The following is a 16,968-nucleotide window of genomic DNA, read 5'->3' as shown; positions in this document are numbered from 1 at the left end:
TATTTCTAGTTCTAAGTCAGGTTTTAATTTAAAGAACACTGCAAAGGCATGTATATTTTATGTAGATTTTTCCAGTGGCTAAACATTTTTGCAAAAGTCCAGTGAAAAGGGCACACCTTCAAGTATCCAGAAAGCGCCACCTCCCAAACTGACTCTCCACTTGTTCTTAATGGTTGTGGTTGTACTTGAGGATGAGCTTTCAGTAATGAATGGTGTCCATCCTTTATGTGTTTCATGGAAACATTTTTACATGCATATTTTCAACATATTTTCTGCATCTGTTCCCATGTGCATTTTCTGGAGTGGGATTGGCTGGAGACTCCCTGGTCCTGTTCTGACACGTGCATCTTCTCTCTTCCTCCTCTGTCTTCTGGGGTGCTTTCATTAAGTCTGCGTTTGGAGGCGGGTAGCTCCCCCTGGGTTGTGTCAACACACGCGAGTCTACCTGCTCACCTGTAGCGCCTGCCTTCACACCTCCGTGGAGGTTGTGCTGCTCCTCCCTGCCACGCAGAGTTGAGGAAATGTCACTGCACGGGTGACGCATTTTATGATAAGTACAAGTAACATGCTGTTTGCGTGTGTGTGTACCCAATCACTTTTATATTCTAACCAGTCCGTTTACTCCAACATAGCTGGAGATACAAAATGAGTCCACTGACATGGCTTAAAATGTAACTTTTAGGTTTACGTTTTCAGTGTTCTTAGTATCTAACAATAGGCAGATACTGAGGGAATGTCACTTGTATATTTTAGCAGCTGTGTGATTTTCTTGAGCCTTAAATATTATAGCATATGTAATATACAATGATATGTAATATGCAATATATTTTATGGGACAGATTATAAAATATATTTTCATATATTGAAATATATATTATATATTTATAGTATATCTTATCAAATGTGTATTTAGATTTAGCATAAGTACTGAAGTCCAGTTTTTAACATTTCTAGTAAATTACTTCTCATGCAAAATCACCAGCTGAATTCTTTGATCTCCATTAGACAATGGAATTGTTGCATTGATGCCACAGTTACAAATCTAAAAGAACAAACGGACTGCCTCTGTGTGTGGGTATTTTACCTCTCGTGCTCAGGAGGATACTGGACTAATGAAGAAAAATAACATTTGGACTTATGTCCTAGAAGAATGTCATAAGAACTATTTATTGCTCACTGAAGAAATTAAATTACTTAATGAAGGTGAATTATTCACTTAATTTATTGGGAATTTAATTTGGGAGCTATTTTCACAGGGATACTGGCCAAGGTAAGAATGATAACGCCTTAGCACACAAAGACACTCAAATGACTTGAAACAGGTGACTAAGTGTATTTCACTAGAAAGAGATATTTCTTTGCTTTACATCACAACAATTTCTCAAAAAGGATTTCTTATCAATATAAGTAAGCAATAAGTTTGCATAGCAACATTTCTTTAAGAGAATTTCACGTGCAAAAGTAGGGCACTATCATCAATAGGTATTTTGTCATTGCTTTACAAATTAAGTTTCATTGCTAAAATAATTGTGAAACTGTGTTTGTTGCAAAGTAGCTGCCCATTGTTCATTTGGAGTCATTAAAGTGCAGAGGTCAGGCTGATCAAAGCTTACCAGTGTGGTCATAGTGGTCAGGCTGAACCACTGAGGTTTCTGTACCTATGTGTGTGTGCAAATGTGTGTGTGTGTGTGTGTGTGTGTGTCCACTCTAGATGCTAAACTGAACCTGCTTCCTCTGGCCTTAAAATAAGATATAACATCATTGCTTTTACTGGGTAGTTCGACTCTCTCCCTTTTAAAAATGCAGCAAAATGGAGAGGGGAGAGATTTCTCCATCTCTACATGTGTGAATTAGAGACTACAGTAAAAGTCAAATTAAGGACAATTCACTGGAAACTTCTAGAAATACCTTCATGCAATTATCAGTTTAGTGATTGTGGATTAGATGAGAGAAATGTGGGGAAAATACTATTTCTTATTTAAATGAATGCTTTTGTTTGGAGCTTGTGATTTTAGAAATCGCAGAATTATATATAGTTTGAGGACTTGGGTAATTTCTATAGCAACACGCGTCACATAGAGCCAGGAACATCAACCTTGCGCATTTCACCTGTTCCATTCCCAACCAGAAACCACACAGCCAGGTGGCTGGAGGCATTTTTATGCTTGAAATTAACTTTCATTTTTATCTTTAAGCTGTTTTATTTCAGATGAGGTTTTTAGTTATAACAGACTTAATGAAAAATGCTGTGGCTTTTAAATATCGAGAGAACTTGGTGGTATTGCGTATGTATCAGCAAACAGTGAAGATGTATATTTCTTGTCTCAAAGATGTATGTGGAACTCACTACTGTGTCTGCATCCCTGCTGCCGGGACCTCGCCCGTTTATTGCAGATTTAAGGAAGACAGTTAAAAAGCTTTATCAGTTGATCTCCAATCGGGAGATCATTAATGAACTAACCTCCCTCACTGACGGGTCACTCACTACCCCACATAGCATGCCATTTCCTTTGTCTTGCAGGAACTCATTTGAGACATTTACCAAAACCTTAGAGCACATAGAAGATGCCAAACTACTTTTAAGTGACAGGTCCTTTTTTGCTGTGTGAAACTATGCCTTTTGTCATGGGCCAAAGACGACCAAATTATTCTGCCCATGCCTCAGAACCTTGCTTTGGACAAGGCAAAGGAAAGGAGAGTTTAATGGAGCAGTCAGAGCAAACGATTGACGAGCTCAGCTTTTTACAAGTAAACACTGTGAGGGTTGGTGGACATCTGAGGATATTTGCAAATTACTAATTGGGGAAATTGTGCATTTAAAAAAAATTTGGTCGTAAGTTGCTCAAGAGGCCATAGCCACAGATCAGTTCCTGGAAGGGCTTTGCTCTGGCTGGTGTTTTTGTTTGGGAAGCATTGTTCAGCGCACCCTGTCCACCTTCGTCCTTGTGGATTCATGACACTCCCATCTTGAGTTACATCAGGCTCCTATTTTGGGGACCAGAACTGTCTCCTTCCTAGCTGTGACCTGGGCACATCACCTGCCTGGTCTGTTAGATGGCAGAGTGGTGAGGAGCACTGATGTGAGATGGCCAAGGTGCCGAGAGCAGGGGACAGCACCTGCTGCTGCAGCAGTGTTGCTGCTGTGGCAATCTGATGGGTGTCTGCAGAGGTGGCGCACACGGGACCTGATGAGGGTGGAGGGCAGGGACTCCCAGCCCTGTGAGTAGTGCTCTCTGAGGCAGCCCAGATGGCTGGAGGCACCCTGCCCACAGTTGTCTTGAGTTCGGGAAATGGCCTCTGTAACCTGAGTGTGCAAAGGTTTCGTCTGTAGCTTTCTCGTGGTCACCAAGGCTGGCGCTGTGACCTTTTGCTGTGCTCTTCAGTGCTTGCACGTGTTTTGTTAGGATGGTATGGTACACATCATTGGGGTGCTCCCTGCCAGCACCCCCAAGTGGGTTACATTTTGTACTGATCTCGTCAGTGTAGGGCTGACCATCCCCTGTGACCATTAGTCTGTATTGCCTGTATGCCTGGACACATTTGGATTAAAATTGCACGTGTGATGTAGAACAGATGCTCTCAGGAGTGCATCGCTTGCAAGCTGGGAGATTTTCACGTAAAGTTAGAAGTATTTGTGTTCCCGTTTGTAGATAGAAGGGTTTAACTTTACTGTTCTCGTTAGGACATTGGCAAATGACGTTCAGTAATGTATTTTCATAGTGACATAGCATATCAATATGTCAGGCCATCTGAAGCATAGTTTGCTAAGAGGAGGCTGTCTTAAGTTTTCTGTGGTGATACTCTGTTTTGTTTGATACTGCTACTAAATTGATTTCCACTAATGATATCAGTTTGAGATTTCAGTTTGAGAAGGACTGTCCTGGAGTATCCATCTGTCCAGTGTGCCCCCCAGCCTGTGCTCATTACAGGAGAGCCAGGGAGGATCTGCAGACATTAGCAGATGACCAGATTGATGACAGTAGTGTTTGGGACAGTGGTGTTGCATTGGCTGTTGTTTACTCACTGCTGTTAACTTATTATTTTAATTCTACAACAATGCATACTATTATTGTATTTTTTGAGACAGGGTCTTGCTTTGTAGCCCAGGCTGGCCTTGAACTCACATTCCTCCTGCCTCATCCTCCTAGTGCACGAACCGCCTTGACCAGCTTGCATACTTATTTTAAATAGTAAAACAAGCTTGTATAAAGAAAGACATTTCAAGATAAAAATATGCTACAGCAAATTACTCATCTGTCTCCATTGTCTGTCCCTTGTTCCCCTCAAGAAGGGTGGCTTCTCACCTTCTCTAGGTTCACACGAATATATGAAATCTTGCCCAGTAGTGGTCCCAGGAGTGGTCCCAGTAGGGTGAACCTAGGACAAAGAGTAAGTGTACTTTAAATTGCCCGATTGCTTTCCAGACAGGTTTTACCAGCATCCCCTTCTTGAGGTGTGAGATATTCCAGGCCTTGTGTGACCCTTGTATTAGGTCACTTAGGCCTCACACGAGTTCTGTGCTTTCTGGGCAGTTGACAGCCACTTGATTCAGGAATTCTCTTCCTAGAGAAAGTTCTGAGTGAAGGAAGGAAGGTGAGCATGAGGGTAGACATGGCCTCAGGGGTCCCTTTTGACTTCCAGTCTGGCTTCTTAGTACGCTCCTTTGTCCCCAGGGCCTTGGGTCACTAGTGTGCAGATTCATTTCATCAATGTGTCTTTATTTGTATCTGCAGAGACAAGAGAGAATTCTGGCCTGCTTTGCACTTTCCTAGCATTTGGCCTGTCACTCCAGGGAGGTGCCTGTAGCACTGTGTCTCATGAAATAGGCAGGGGGTCCTTTCTACATCTTGCCTCTAAGTTCTGCAGAGACAAAGGCAGGGTCTTCATCCTGTACCCCATGCAGAGGAGGCCAGTGCCAAGGAGGTGAAGCTCAGGCAGTGGTGTGGGGGTAAGTAGGAGGGGAGGTCTCTGAGTCATGTGGAAGGGTGAAGTCCTCTTTTCCTTCCATTTCCTCCTACCTAGGTCCTGTGTGTAGAGTTTAGATGTGTGCTCCAAGTTGGGAGACACAGATGACTGCTGGTATTCTAGTGAGAAAGGTTTGCAGAGGCCGGTGTGGGGAGGGATGGCACCTTCTGCTTCTTCTCTGTGAGCTTTTGAGGGTGCATCCCTTGGAGCCCCTTCACTTGGTATTAATCTGAACCCATACCCTCCAATGAGTGTCTAGATCCCAGACCCCAGCCTACAGCCATGACACGCGATATGCCTAGGGAAGGCTCAACTTCCCCAGTGTTCAGGGACCCAGAGGCAGTCTGATGGCAGGAACTCTCTCAGCTTTATACCTGTAGTCCTGATGGCATCTCCAAACTCCACAGCCAGTTGTAAGTCTGTCCTTCCTCCTGGATGTTCTTCCCAGCCTGGATCAACTGTGTCTCCTTCTACCTGGGACCTCACTTTTCAGTCAGTCACAGAGGCCCCTTCCTGAAGGGCCCACGCCAGCTGAGTTGCAACCCAGCTCTATGACTTGGACATGAAGAGGGTGGAGGAGGATGTCGGTAGGAATGGGGTGCTGTAGGAGCAGCCCCCAAACCACTGGCTTCAAGTGACTGAGGTTGCTGTGTCACACCTATTGCCTGTGTGTGTGCTCCATGGTGCTCTCACTGAGTGACAAGGCAGACATGCATGTGCCATGTGCCACCTGGAGCATTGCCAGTCACTGCGGCTGGGCAAGAGCCACGGTGGTTCGCACACGTGTTGGCTCCTCAAGACTCCCCCATTTGTGACATGGTACCACGTCTACTCATCTTCCATCGGCAGTGCCCAGTCTCAAGGAGGTAGAGGAGTATGGTTAACTCTGCAGTATACTTGGACAGCAAGAACCCGATGTTGACACCCTAATAATGCCTGCTCCATGGCCAAGTGCAAAGAGGAAAGGAGAGATGAGGGAAAGAATGGTGACACATCCTGTGGCCATAGTAGAGCTTGCTTGAGAGACCAGCTAACCAATTCTGCCACAAGACAGGGTCCAAAAATACTCAGGTGACAAATTCACCGTCTTCCAGGGTGATTCTTTTGAAGGGCAAGGGTCATCTCTTTACAGAAAGTTTTGTCAGCTCATACGTGCCCTGACCTGTTCATTGGCTCACTACCGTAAACTAACCACAGACAGGACAGGTGGGCATGACAAAGCCTCAGTGCTTCAGAGCTGCCATCCAGAGACTGGCGGGAGCCTTCTGATGGCATAACTGGCTGCAGGGTCTACCTTGGTTTCCTTCCAGGCTCCTGGTCCTCTCTGTCCTTGTTGCAAACATAGCTTTTTGTTTTGTGGTAGCAGAGCGTGTTCAGTTCTTAACATGACTGGTAAGAGGAACTCACAGCATGCTTCTAAGAGCTGCAGACGTTTGAATGAAAGACAACGTCTGTGTATTTCTGTATTCTTCTTTTGTCCAGCCAGTGTGCACGTGTCACACTGTTGTAGGCGCTATGCAGGAAGTGGCCCTATAGACAATGCATGATGTCCAGGCGTGTGGTGCAAACAAGATGACAGTGTGCTCTTTGACTAGGGCCATATAGATTGTTGTTTTCAACCTGAGAAAATGTTTTTTCCTCTTTTTAAAATGCATTTGGATTGGACATTTATCCTGGCCTCATGACTGGCCCTGTTTCAAAGAGTGAAAGTTGAATGTGACTCTCACATCAGGAAGTGTGGCCCTCCTCCATGTCCAGGTGCCACACCTTCTCCAGGTCTTGTGTATCCTTCAGCGTCTTCCTGCCCTTCTGTGCCTTCTAAAATCCATGGGTACCTCTCAGCTCCACAGCTTCCCTTTCAGTGACCCCTCAACCTCCTCTCTCCTCTGGAAGGCTATGTTCTCCTCCTCCATGGGGCTCCCATAGTCTGTCCTGTGAGCAACTTAGAGGCTACTTTGTGGCCTGGGCCCTCACTGTCCTCCTAGCCTGGTGCCTGGGCTTCCCTGGACCTGCCCTGCACTCCTGGCTTTCTCCAGGGAGCTGAAGGAACTCTTTCAGGTTGGAGTGGGTCTCAGGGAACACTGACCCCGATGCTGCTGTTTTCATCGAGAAGGAATGGAGACTCAGAGTAGCCGTGGACTTCACCCAAGGTGTTCCAGCCATGTCCACCTTGCAATTAGGACAAGAGCCCCACGTTCTGATCGGAAGTTTAGTGTGTGCCACCTCCATAGCCAGACTGTACGCTGCAGGAACCATCCTGCTGCTCAGGATTCTATGTGCTACTTATGGTCATGTCTGCTTCAAGAATGGAGGGCATGAAATCTTTTGTCAGAAGTGTAATCTGTCAAGCTAACATTATTTTTGTGGTGAAAAATCAGTTTCAACTTTTATCACTTGGGCTAACGACACCTTTTGGAGGGCTGTGGAGTGCTGGGAGCACAGGGTCTACCTGTGTTTCCATCTGTGTTGCTGCTGTTTTAATAATCTCCTGTTTCCTTTGTTCTTCCCCATCTCTTAGCGTGAGACCCCACTTTGATTTTGTGCTAAATATCAGTATAAGTAAGTTATCCGTAGTCAATATATTCTGTGATACCATGTTGCATATTTTGTAAGTCCTGTTTCTTGCAAAGCCCACAATTAAATTAATTTAAATATGCATTTATCAGTTAAGGAAATGTCTTGCTTTGGTTGTGGTGCCAAGAGACAATAACCGTGTTCAATATGTCTGTGTTTCTTATTTCCATCTTGGCAATTAAACCACAGCAATTGTGGTTTTTGTTAGTCGTGGTGTATGCATCAACATTTTGTACAGATACAGTAATTCAGTGTGAAGGGAAATCGGTGTTTTCCTGAGCTGATTTACATATGCATGTCAGATCCAGCTTTGCCATTTTCATGGCATTGAGGAAAACAAAATGACCTTTTACCAAGTTTTTGATCCTGGAAGATTGTGTGTTTTGAATTTGGAGGGGACGATTTGCAGAGGTAAAGGGAAGAAGCGATTGCTGATTTATACCATTGTGCTAGCAACAGTCAAGTCTCTAAGATGCTTGCCAGCTGTAATTGTATCTTTGCTCAAGGCTACTGTAGTTATACCCGTTCAATTCCATTGTCAGCTGGCCCCACGAGTTGCAAGGAGCAGAAGCTGATACTGACCATAAAATAGTCCAGAATTTCCTTTGTGTTTCCTCTCTGGTGTTAGAGACTGGAGCGACTGCTACGCAAGACTGTATAGTACCTCTCATTCACAGACTTACAGTGTAGTTCCCAGATGGGCTAAAAACTTACCTAGCTGGCTTTACGTACTCTTTAAAGTCCCTGGCTTTTGTTATGGTCATTTCCCAAAAAGAAATTGAGAACAAAATGTCATTCAGTAAATATGTGTGTGAGTGGTGACTGTCGGCAACGGATAGTTTACCCTTACCAGGAGTAGTAAAGTACACCACCAAAGCTTTCAGCTGGCTTCTATCAAAATAATTATCTTAGCAATTATCTCTGCCGTTCACTTAACTTTTGCGTCTGATGGTGTTTTTGAGCTTTTGTATTCATCAACCTTGTGCTTAGAGCTCTCCCAGGAACTATTATAGTGAAAGACTTTTTCTTTAATGTAAAGAAAAGGAGAAGAAAGGGGAAGGGGCTGTTTAAAAGGCATTGCACTCTGATGTCTAGGTAGTTAGCAAATTATTCAGAGATCAAGGTGATTGCACTGGGAGGTGGGCTCTTTGGCAGGGTCTCCCAAGGCTAATTACGGGCACGATTCTTGCTCTAAACTCAAGGCCAGCCGTGTTTCTAAGGAACGAACACTATTAGAAATAAATCATGACAAGCCCATTGGCACATTCATACTCAAATGTCATTTAAAAAGTTTCATTCTTAAACTTCAGTTGCAAGTTGGTGTTTTGTTCGTTTTGCTTTGTTTTTGCTCTTTTGAAATGGAGGGGGCAGGAGTTCCTCGTTAGAAGATCTGCAAGCATCTTTTGCTGAATTACACCTCAGTCAAAGATGTACCATGCACAGCAAAACACATTTCTATTTCCTGTTTCTTCTGATTTTTTTCCAGAAGAGTTCAGCACACAAGCGTGTTATTAAAAGATTTCCTTTTTGCTTACATGAATTCATTAATGTGCTTCTCTTTTGAAATATTTTAGCTTCATGGAGCAATTCTACATACAGAATGTGAACCCACTTGTTCTTGGATGGTGGTGGAGTTATGTTTTGGAAAGAAGCCGACCTTGACCTCTTTCCTTTCCTTTCATCTGGGATTTTAAAGCAGCATTTCTTAGAGAAGGAATTTCTTTCAGTGGCGTTTTCTTGTAGCTCTCCAGTGAGGTGGGATCCCGTGGCTCGTCCTGCGTGTGCACTTGAGGAAGAAACACTTTGGGAAAAGTAAACTCTTCTTTTCTGCTGTCGCTTTTGATTTTGGCTGTGTCCTGACGGTTGTTTGAGGCTCACATGAAATGCTCTGCCTGCCTGACCCATGTGAGCAGTCCATTATCATAATTCCACTGTCGCATGGCCACTGAGTTAATGTACTTACAAATGACAGAGAAAGTGTGTTACATGACCTCAGGGTTTTCAAAAATTAAATGACGTCGTAGGTCGTATTTCAAAGAATAGCTAAGGAGAATGATTTTCTTTCCTGCATGAAGTGTCATTGCATAGCAACAGGACATTGTATTTCTTTTTTATTACCCCAAAATGTGAAGCTTTTAAATTCCTGGATTTCCCACATAAAATTTAATATTGGGGTAGGGAATGAAATACCAGTCTGCTCCTCCCCAACTCACCCCTCACTGCTGACGAGACCCCTGCGATGAGAAACGCAGGATGGTGGAAATACTTCGTAATTCTTGTCTGATGGTGAAGTTGGTCATTTCCCCTTTCCTGAAGCTCACAAGTTCCACCTAAAAGGCCATAAGGAACTTATATTTATTGAAATACACTTCATAGTAGGTCATTTTCTTCTTACGGGCTGCATGGTCATTTTTAGTTTTAAAAAGTGATCTTTGGAAAGCCTGAGTCTTCAAGTTTGAGGGTCCACACCTGTATTTCCTCAAGGAAACTCCTAACAAAGGCAAGTGATGCTGACATTTTTGGCACCCAGTGTCCTCTGCTACCCATGCTGTGTGGGACCCCAAGCCCAGCCACAGAGCCCTTCATCACACAGGGGCTACTGGATGGATGACAAACCACAGCTCCACAGTGAGTGTTGTCCTTACACTGAGCTGTCAAATTGGATTCATTCATCTACTCCAGAATTCTCTGTCCAGGTTAGGAATACTGTAGGTCAAACAGCAGCTCTCTGAAGGGGCTCTCAGCACCTCCACGCAATGCATCACTTTATAGACCAGGTTCACCTGGGCCTCCATGTAGAAAGAACCGAGTCCCTTTCCTTGTGTTCATGTGCAAATCCACAGAAGGCCTCATGGAAGGAGAAGCAGGTTTAGCTTTGGGTGATGTGGAACTGCTTACAAACTTTGGGGTGTTTGCAAACTGACATACACCTTCCGTGTAGAAGTCTTAGCAATTAACACAGTCCCCGGTAGTGTAGTGACAGGAGGAACAGGCCACAGCCATGTCCTGTGATGTCCTTTGAGCCAGAATGTGGGGTGGAACTGCAGCAGCCGCCACCTGTGGACTGCAGTGGGTGGTGTCTGAGTCAGGAACTGTCCTGTGGGCTCCCATGGTTCACCTGCAGGAGTCGTGTGAGTCCCGGAGAGGACTCAGGGACTCCTTCCGTGCAATTGCAGCCTTGCAGATGTCAGCTCCTGTGAAGTGGCTGGTAGTATTGACATAAAGAATATTATTTAAAGTTACTAAAATTTGATGAAGCTTCTAAATTTAATCTGCACTGTATTATGCGCCAAAATTAAATTGCAAGGGGAAAAGACGTGGTGGCAGTGTGCACTTAGAAATGACTTGTCATAATGAAAACATTTTAACCCAAACAATTAGAGCATTTAAAAAATTTTCTGACGTAGCCAAAAAGTTTTTCTGTTGCAGATATTGTGGCTCTGAAAATTGCTTTATTTCCTTGATTTCAATGGACACAAATTGCACAGCTCCACTCTTTATGGAAATGAATATACACATGATTGCAGAAATATTAAAATGTTCCCCCTGGGGGAAAAAACCTCATTTCACATCTTGGCTCTGCCACAGTCCTACGGCCTGTTGGAAGCTGTATTCTCACGGTCTGAGTCAGTGATGTCCACAGAGGACAAGGTTGTGCCTCATTTACAACACAGAGGATGGTCGCAGAGCCAGGCAGACTCCATCTTGGCCACAGACCACTGAGACAGGCCCCTCACTGTTCATGAGCTTAATGGCCAGGGTTCCTTTGGAGGCTTAGCAGGAGCTAAGTGGCTTTTGAAGCACATCTCAAGCAGTGGCTTTGTGCGCCTCTGAACTCGGGGAGAAGTGAGCAGTGGAGAGGAGAGAAGAGGAGGGAGGTGAGTTTCTTCTCTAACTGAAGGAGCACATGTGCACTGTTGGGTGGCAGCCTCGGATTCCAGGGTGCACCCCCTCCCTGACCTTGCGGCTGTACTACAGACATGTTTCAAACAGGCACTGGCTTCTTACAGGGGGAGAGGGGAATTTGTATGCATATTTAGTTCTGATGAATGCTTGAGCAGGAGGAAGATGGGGAATATTTTGTACCAGTGGAATGAATAAAATGGGGCATTCTAAAACAATAGGAACCTGGGGAGATGGTTTCACCCTGTGCGACAGACACAGGGCAGACGGGACTACGACTACGCCTTACGACTGTAACTCCTAAATGAATCTCGGGACAAGGTCAGAGCGCCCCTCCCCCAGGGTCGGCCTCTTAAGAAGTGGTGGGTGCAAAGGGGTTTATTAGTCCCATAAATCGCTCTTGCTGTCAGTCAAATGCTCACAAATGCAGGACATGATACTGGCCATTTTGGTGACAGAAGATAAATCACCGCGGATTAAATTATTAGATAATTTGGAAACTTAACAGTTTGCATTCTGCACTTGCAATTGTTTTGCTGACTTGCACTTTTCTTGGCTGTCCGGGGTTTTATTAACCGTCTTTAAGACATCTATCACCTCCTTCCTCTTCCTTTTCCAATGGGCAAATTTTCCCAGGAAGGAGGGTTGTAGTACTGATGCCTGCAGCCGCGGCTCCAAAAAGATTGCTGTATTTTCATTGACGTGCAGTGCATTACCATAATTGGCTTTTCTACATGATAGGAGAGAGGAAATAATAATGTCATTTTATTTACAGCCAGAGTGTTGCTTTATGAGACTTCTCCAAGTTTCTGCCATGCTGTGTAGGTCAAATGACATCTTTTGATCAGTCCTGTCCAAAGACATCAAAGCTGGGTGACATGTAATGGAGACCTAGTGACAAACCAAATCTAGAAAAGAAATAAGACTGCCAGTTTCCCATTAAACAGCCTGCTAAACAGCACAGCTTCCCCATGTCGGCTACGAGACCACTCTGACCACCTAAATCAGGCGAATGAAAGGAGGCTGAATTGGACATTAGCACTGCAAATGACTGCGGTGATTGCCAGGACTTCCCTCGGCCCCTCCCCAAAAAGTCAGCAAGCAAACCATGCGAGTTACAGTGAGGCTGCTCTGGGCCTGTTCATTTCTCTCCTGCCACTTGCTGGTTTTCTGATCTGGTTTATTTAGGTTTGACATCAGCCAAATGGTGTAGCAGGATATCTCTGACAGATATTCTTACTGATTTAACAGGCCGCACAACTCAGGAAAGATGGATCTTCTGAGACAAGATTTCCTCGTGGTGGTTTTTTCCTCTTCCACCCCATTTTCTTCCTTTACGATTCCAGTTGATGTGTCGTTCCTATTCACAGTCAAATCATTAGGGCCGTCAGAACTTTTGAGGAGCCGTGTTTGATTGACGACGGCAAGGTGTAGTGTTGACTGATGTAGGGGCTAGGTGGCTGACATGTTGGAAGTGGCAGTTTTGAAGTATTTTTAAACAACTGTTCTATACTGGAGATTGATTAAAGGGTTTTCTGCTCTAATACAGAAGGGTTCACCTTGCTAGGTGACTGGGCCACATGGAAGTTTATTTCATGCATATGAAAAAAAGCAGCATGCATTTATCTGCATGGATTTACTCTGAATTAAATCATTGTCCACTCATTCTTTAATACATCATTCCAGGCAGCATTCCTCACCCCTCCTTTGTTTCAGGCACCATGCTAGCAGCCAGGATCCACGATCCACTGAGATGGCTCATGCTGAGTGAGACCTGGCCCAGCAAGAGGACAGATCTCTAAACCCACAGTTACCTCCCCATGCTATGCTAAAACAACCACAGGACATGAAGGACGCACAGTGGGAGGGTCCTGGAAGGCTGAGCAGGTGGCAGGGCTGGGTCCTATGCAATGGTAGGGCAGGTGTTGGGTGGAGGAGACAGGGGACTCCAAAGGTAGAAGAAACCTGGGTCGGCATGGCTGAAAACAGATTTTTTTTTTTGCTCCCTCCTTTTTCATGGGACTAAAATATGCATAACAGAAAACTGACCATTACAGCCACTGTACAGGTACAGTTAGTACAGGTGCACTGAGCACACTCACATTCACAGTGTTGGACAGCCACCACCATGGTGCATCCCCAGAATTCTGCCTCATCCCAAACTAGACCTTGTACCCATTAGACTGTTACCCTGTCCCCAGCTCCCCAGTCCCTGGAGATGGCCGATCTGCTTTCAGGCTCTATGACAGAACCTGGGCAGACATGCTGAAACATTCCCACGGAGCTCTGAGGCAGCCCATAAATGGCAGTCCTGCAAATACCCTCCTCTGCAGACTGTCATGGCGGACACCTGTGACCACAGCTGTGGGCAGAGCTGCCCCAGACCAGTTTTGTTGACCTTTGTGGAGACAGAGACCGGTTTTACAAACAGAATCAATTTTAATGTCACTATTCTGACCATTGCTGGACAGGTCCCCCGTGTGACAGCGTGATTGTGTCAGGAGCCTAATATGGGAACAGACTACCTGGGGAGGGGAGCTCCTCTGCATCTCTCTGTGTGGAACCCCGCACTTGACCTCTGTGCCTCAGAGGTCACGCTTTGCGGTTGGTGAGAGACCGGCCCTGTTGGTACATGCTAGAGCCCTTGTCATCCTGCCTAGATCAGAGGAAGGGTTGGGAAAATATTACCTGAGATCTTTCCATGCAAAACATAATGCTGGTTGAGGAGATGTTCTGTGGGTATAAAAGGTTTAGCCCAAAACAAATACATGTGCTCCCAAATAACTTCCTAGTATACTGAAAAAAATCCTCTCTCTCTGAGTTATTATCCATCCAAATCGTGTTATCTTATTCCTATGGGAGATTGGGTTTTGATGTTGCCACTGAAAAGAATACCTCTGGTGATCACGGTGGGCGTTTTACCCTGCCACCATGGATGTGTTTACACCTGTGCTCTGTTTTTATTTCTCTTGGGCAGGTGTAGGTATCTGAGAACCACTAGCATCAGAGACCCCCCCTGTCCACTGTGAAACCTACGTGGGTAGTGCAGCTAGACTCTGTTAGCATGTGCTTTCTTTCTTTCTACAGAGAATGTCTTCTTTCCACCTTTTCTCAATGATTTAAGCAGACTCAGCATTCCTTTCCACATGAGTTCTTGGGCCGAACCAAAGGAGGCATGGAGGGGAAGGGGTGGAACCACAAGGTTGGGTGAGCCATTGGAGTGAAAGATCAGATGGTCTTTGAAGGCCTTTCCTATGCAAGCATGGACCCTTCCTTCCTCCCTCTTCCCTCCCTCCCTCCCTTCCTTCTTTCCTTCCTCCGTCCCTCCCTCCCTCCCTCCCTTTGTGGCCCTGGGATTTGAACTCAGGGCCTCATGCTTGCTAGGCAGGTGCTCTGCACATTGAGCCCCTCCACCAGCTCTCTTCTGTTTCTTAGGCTCCACAAATTGGGCTTTTACTGTAAAGCCTTTTCCTAGACGTTTTGTTGCCTCTACTTTGTATTCTCTACAGTTCTACCTCTGGTCAGTCTATGTGTGCTTGCAGGGTTGACTCGGAAGCAATTAGATGAGAAATGTTCAAGATAAGATTTTTTTTGTGGTACTGGGTTTGAGTTCAGAGCCTCGTGCTTGCTTGGCAGGAGCTCTACTACTTGAGCCACACCTCCAGCCCTTTTTACTCTGGTTATTTTTGACATAGGGGCTCATGTTTTGCCCAGGCATGTCTAGATGGCAATCCTCCTATTTAGATTTCCTACCATAGCTGGGATGACATGTGTAATACCACACACACCCTTTTCTGTTTCAAACTGTGAACCTCCTGATCTCAGCTGCTGGAGTAGCTAGGATTACAGGCATGAGCCACCATGCCGGGATTGAAGCTAAGTTTTTTTTAATGCAAGTAATGGCTAGTTGATGTACTCTGTCTGAGTACCCGCTAATTAGGTGGAGCATTCTCACAGCCTCTGCTTTGGCTGCCAGGGAGCCTGGACCTTACCTTCAGAGCCTTCTTGGGGTTTTTCAGTCAGCAAACTGCTTCTCCTTTACTCAAGGATGCAAACGAAGAATGAAATCCACTCACCTGCTGAATTCCCTTCTTGGGTGCCCCAGGCATCCCAGGCCGGGGCCTGCAGTCTTCCTGAGCCCCGTCTCCAGTGTACTCAACAATGCAGCAAGAGTTTGCTCCACCAAAGTGTCACCTGTCGAGGTGAGTTGTGCCGGTGCCTATCTGAAGTGACAGCCATCTTTGAGCACCAGCGGCTCCAACTGACTTCCCTTTTATCATCCCTGTTGGGAAGGGAACATTTTCGACAAGGTGGTTTCCTTTTCCCCCCCCCGTTCTTTCTTCTTGCCCCCTCCCTTCTTCCCTCACCAACGTCCCCCTCCCCACTCGCCGTACACACCTGATCAAAACATTACCACTGACAAAGGTTTCTCTCTCTCGGAATTAAATGAATCCAAGCAGCCTGGGAATTTCCACGCAAAAAGGAAGAGCAAGGCTGATGTGCAGAGTTAATGAATCTGGTGGCAGAGAGCACATTATGGAGCCTGGATGATGTGATCCAGCCGCTTCCTTCTCCTCGTGCTCCTGGAAAGAATGGACGGAAGTTAGTTACGTGGCGTGATCCTAACATCTGTCCTGCCCCGTAATGGCAATTTGTATAAATAATGGAAGCAGGTTAAATACTTCCATGTAATGTTGCCAGCAGGGATGAGAATAACATTTCAATGAAATCATCTGGACAGAGCCGAGGGGGGGTCTAGACGGGTTCATCTCCACTCCCTTTGGTGATGGGAGCCTAATGAGAGTGCTGGGTGTACAGTTTATCAGCTGGGAGAGGACAGCAAGTGAGTCCCAGAGATAGGATCGCTGCAGAACCGCGGCCGGTGCTCGCTCCCTCTCCCGGGGAGACCTTTGCTAAGCTAACAACGTGCGCTTTTCTCTCCAAGGGAGGCTGGGAGGGGGGCGGCGGGGGGCCGGGGTCCACGAGTTCCTCTAATGGGCTGCTCCAGGGTTATCTGCAGCCAGAGGAATCCACCAGGGTGATCTTACCCTGCAGAGGAGGACCCTGTCGTGAAGGGAGGAAGGGACTGCATTCCCTTCATTTCCTTGCAATTATAAATAATCCAGTTTGGAAGGGCCATCTCTTTGCTCGTGAAGTCACTCGACTTCCTGAAGATGCTCGTGTAGGGAACAGCCGTGTGATGACAATCGCTGGCTTCTAAATTGGAACTTAACTCTTTGTCACTACTTCTAGAGCAAGTGCCAGGTGTGCGGGCCAGGGGGTGCACAGGCACGCCAAGGGGCCTGTGGCCTTGGAGACACAAGTGTGAATGTGCAGGGTTTGCCACACTGTCACCCTGAAACTCTGTCCACGCGTGGCATTTTCCGTCTCCCACCTTTCCCCTCCCTATTACTTGACATCTGCATGAGTTAAAAATGGAAACATTTAGTCAGCTAGCCTGTTCTATGAAATGCCAATATCCAAACGCTTCAAAACATCCAAATCGGGGAGCCAGGCGAACCAGAG

The 16,968-nt window shown here is 45.8% G+C and overlaps 1 protein-coding gene and 1 long non-coding RNA gene across 3 annotated transcripts in view; one reads left to right on the top strand and one right to left on the bottom strand.

Annotated features, from left to right (window-relative positions):
- Window positions 1-16,968, top strand: part of Tshz1 (teashirt zinc finger homeobox 1) — a 72,233-nt gene that overhangs the window by 39,714 nt on the left and 15,551 nt on the right. The gene's annotated exons all lie outside the window — the stretch shown is intronic.
- LOC141422441 (uncharacterized) lies at window positions 12,626-15,975 on the bottom strand. The gene is made up of 3 exons (XR_012446969.1): window positions 15,841-15,975; window positions 15,519-15,724; window positions 12,626-12,802 (listed from the first exon to the last, which is right to left on the bottom strand). It is a non-coding gene; the product is annotated as an uncharacterized lncRNA (long non-coding RNA).

Source organism: Castor canadensis, chromosome 4 (genome assembly GCF_047511655.1).
Source record: "Castor canadensis chromosome 4, mCasCan1.hap1v2, whole genome shotgun sequence".
Taxonomy (NCBI): Eukaryota; Metazoa; Chordata; class Mammalia; order Rodentia; family Castoridae; genus Castor; species Castor canadensis.
The sequence above is the reverse complement of the archived record's forward strand: the minus strand, read 5'-3'. Positions and strand labels throughout refer to the sequence as shown.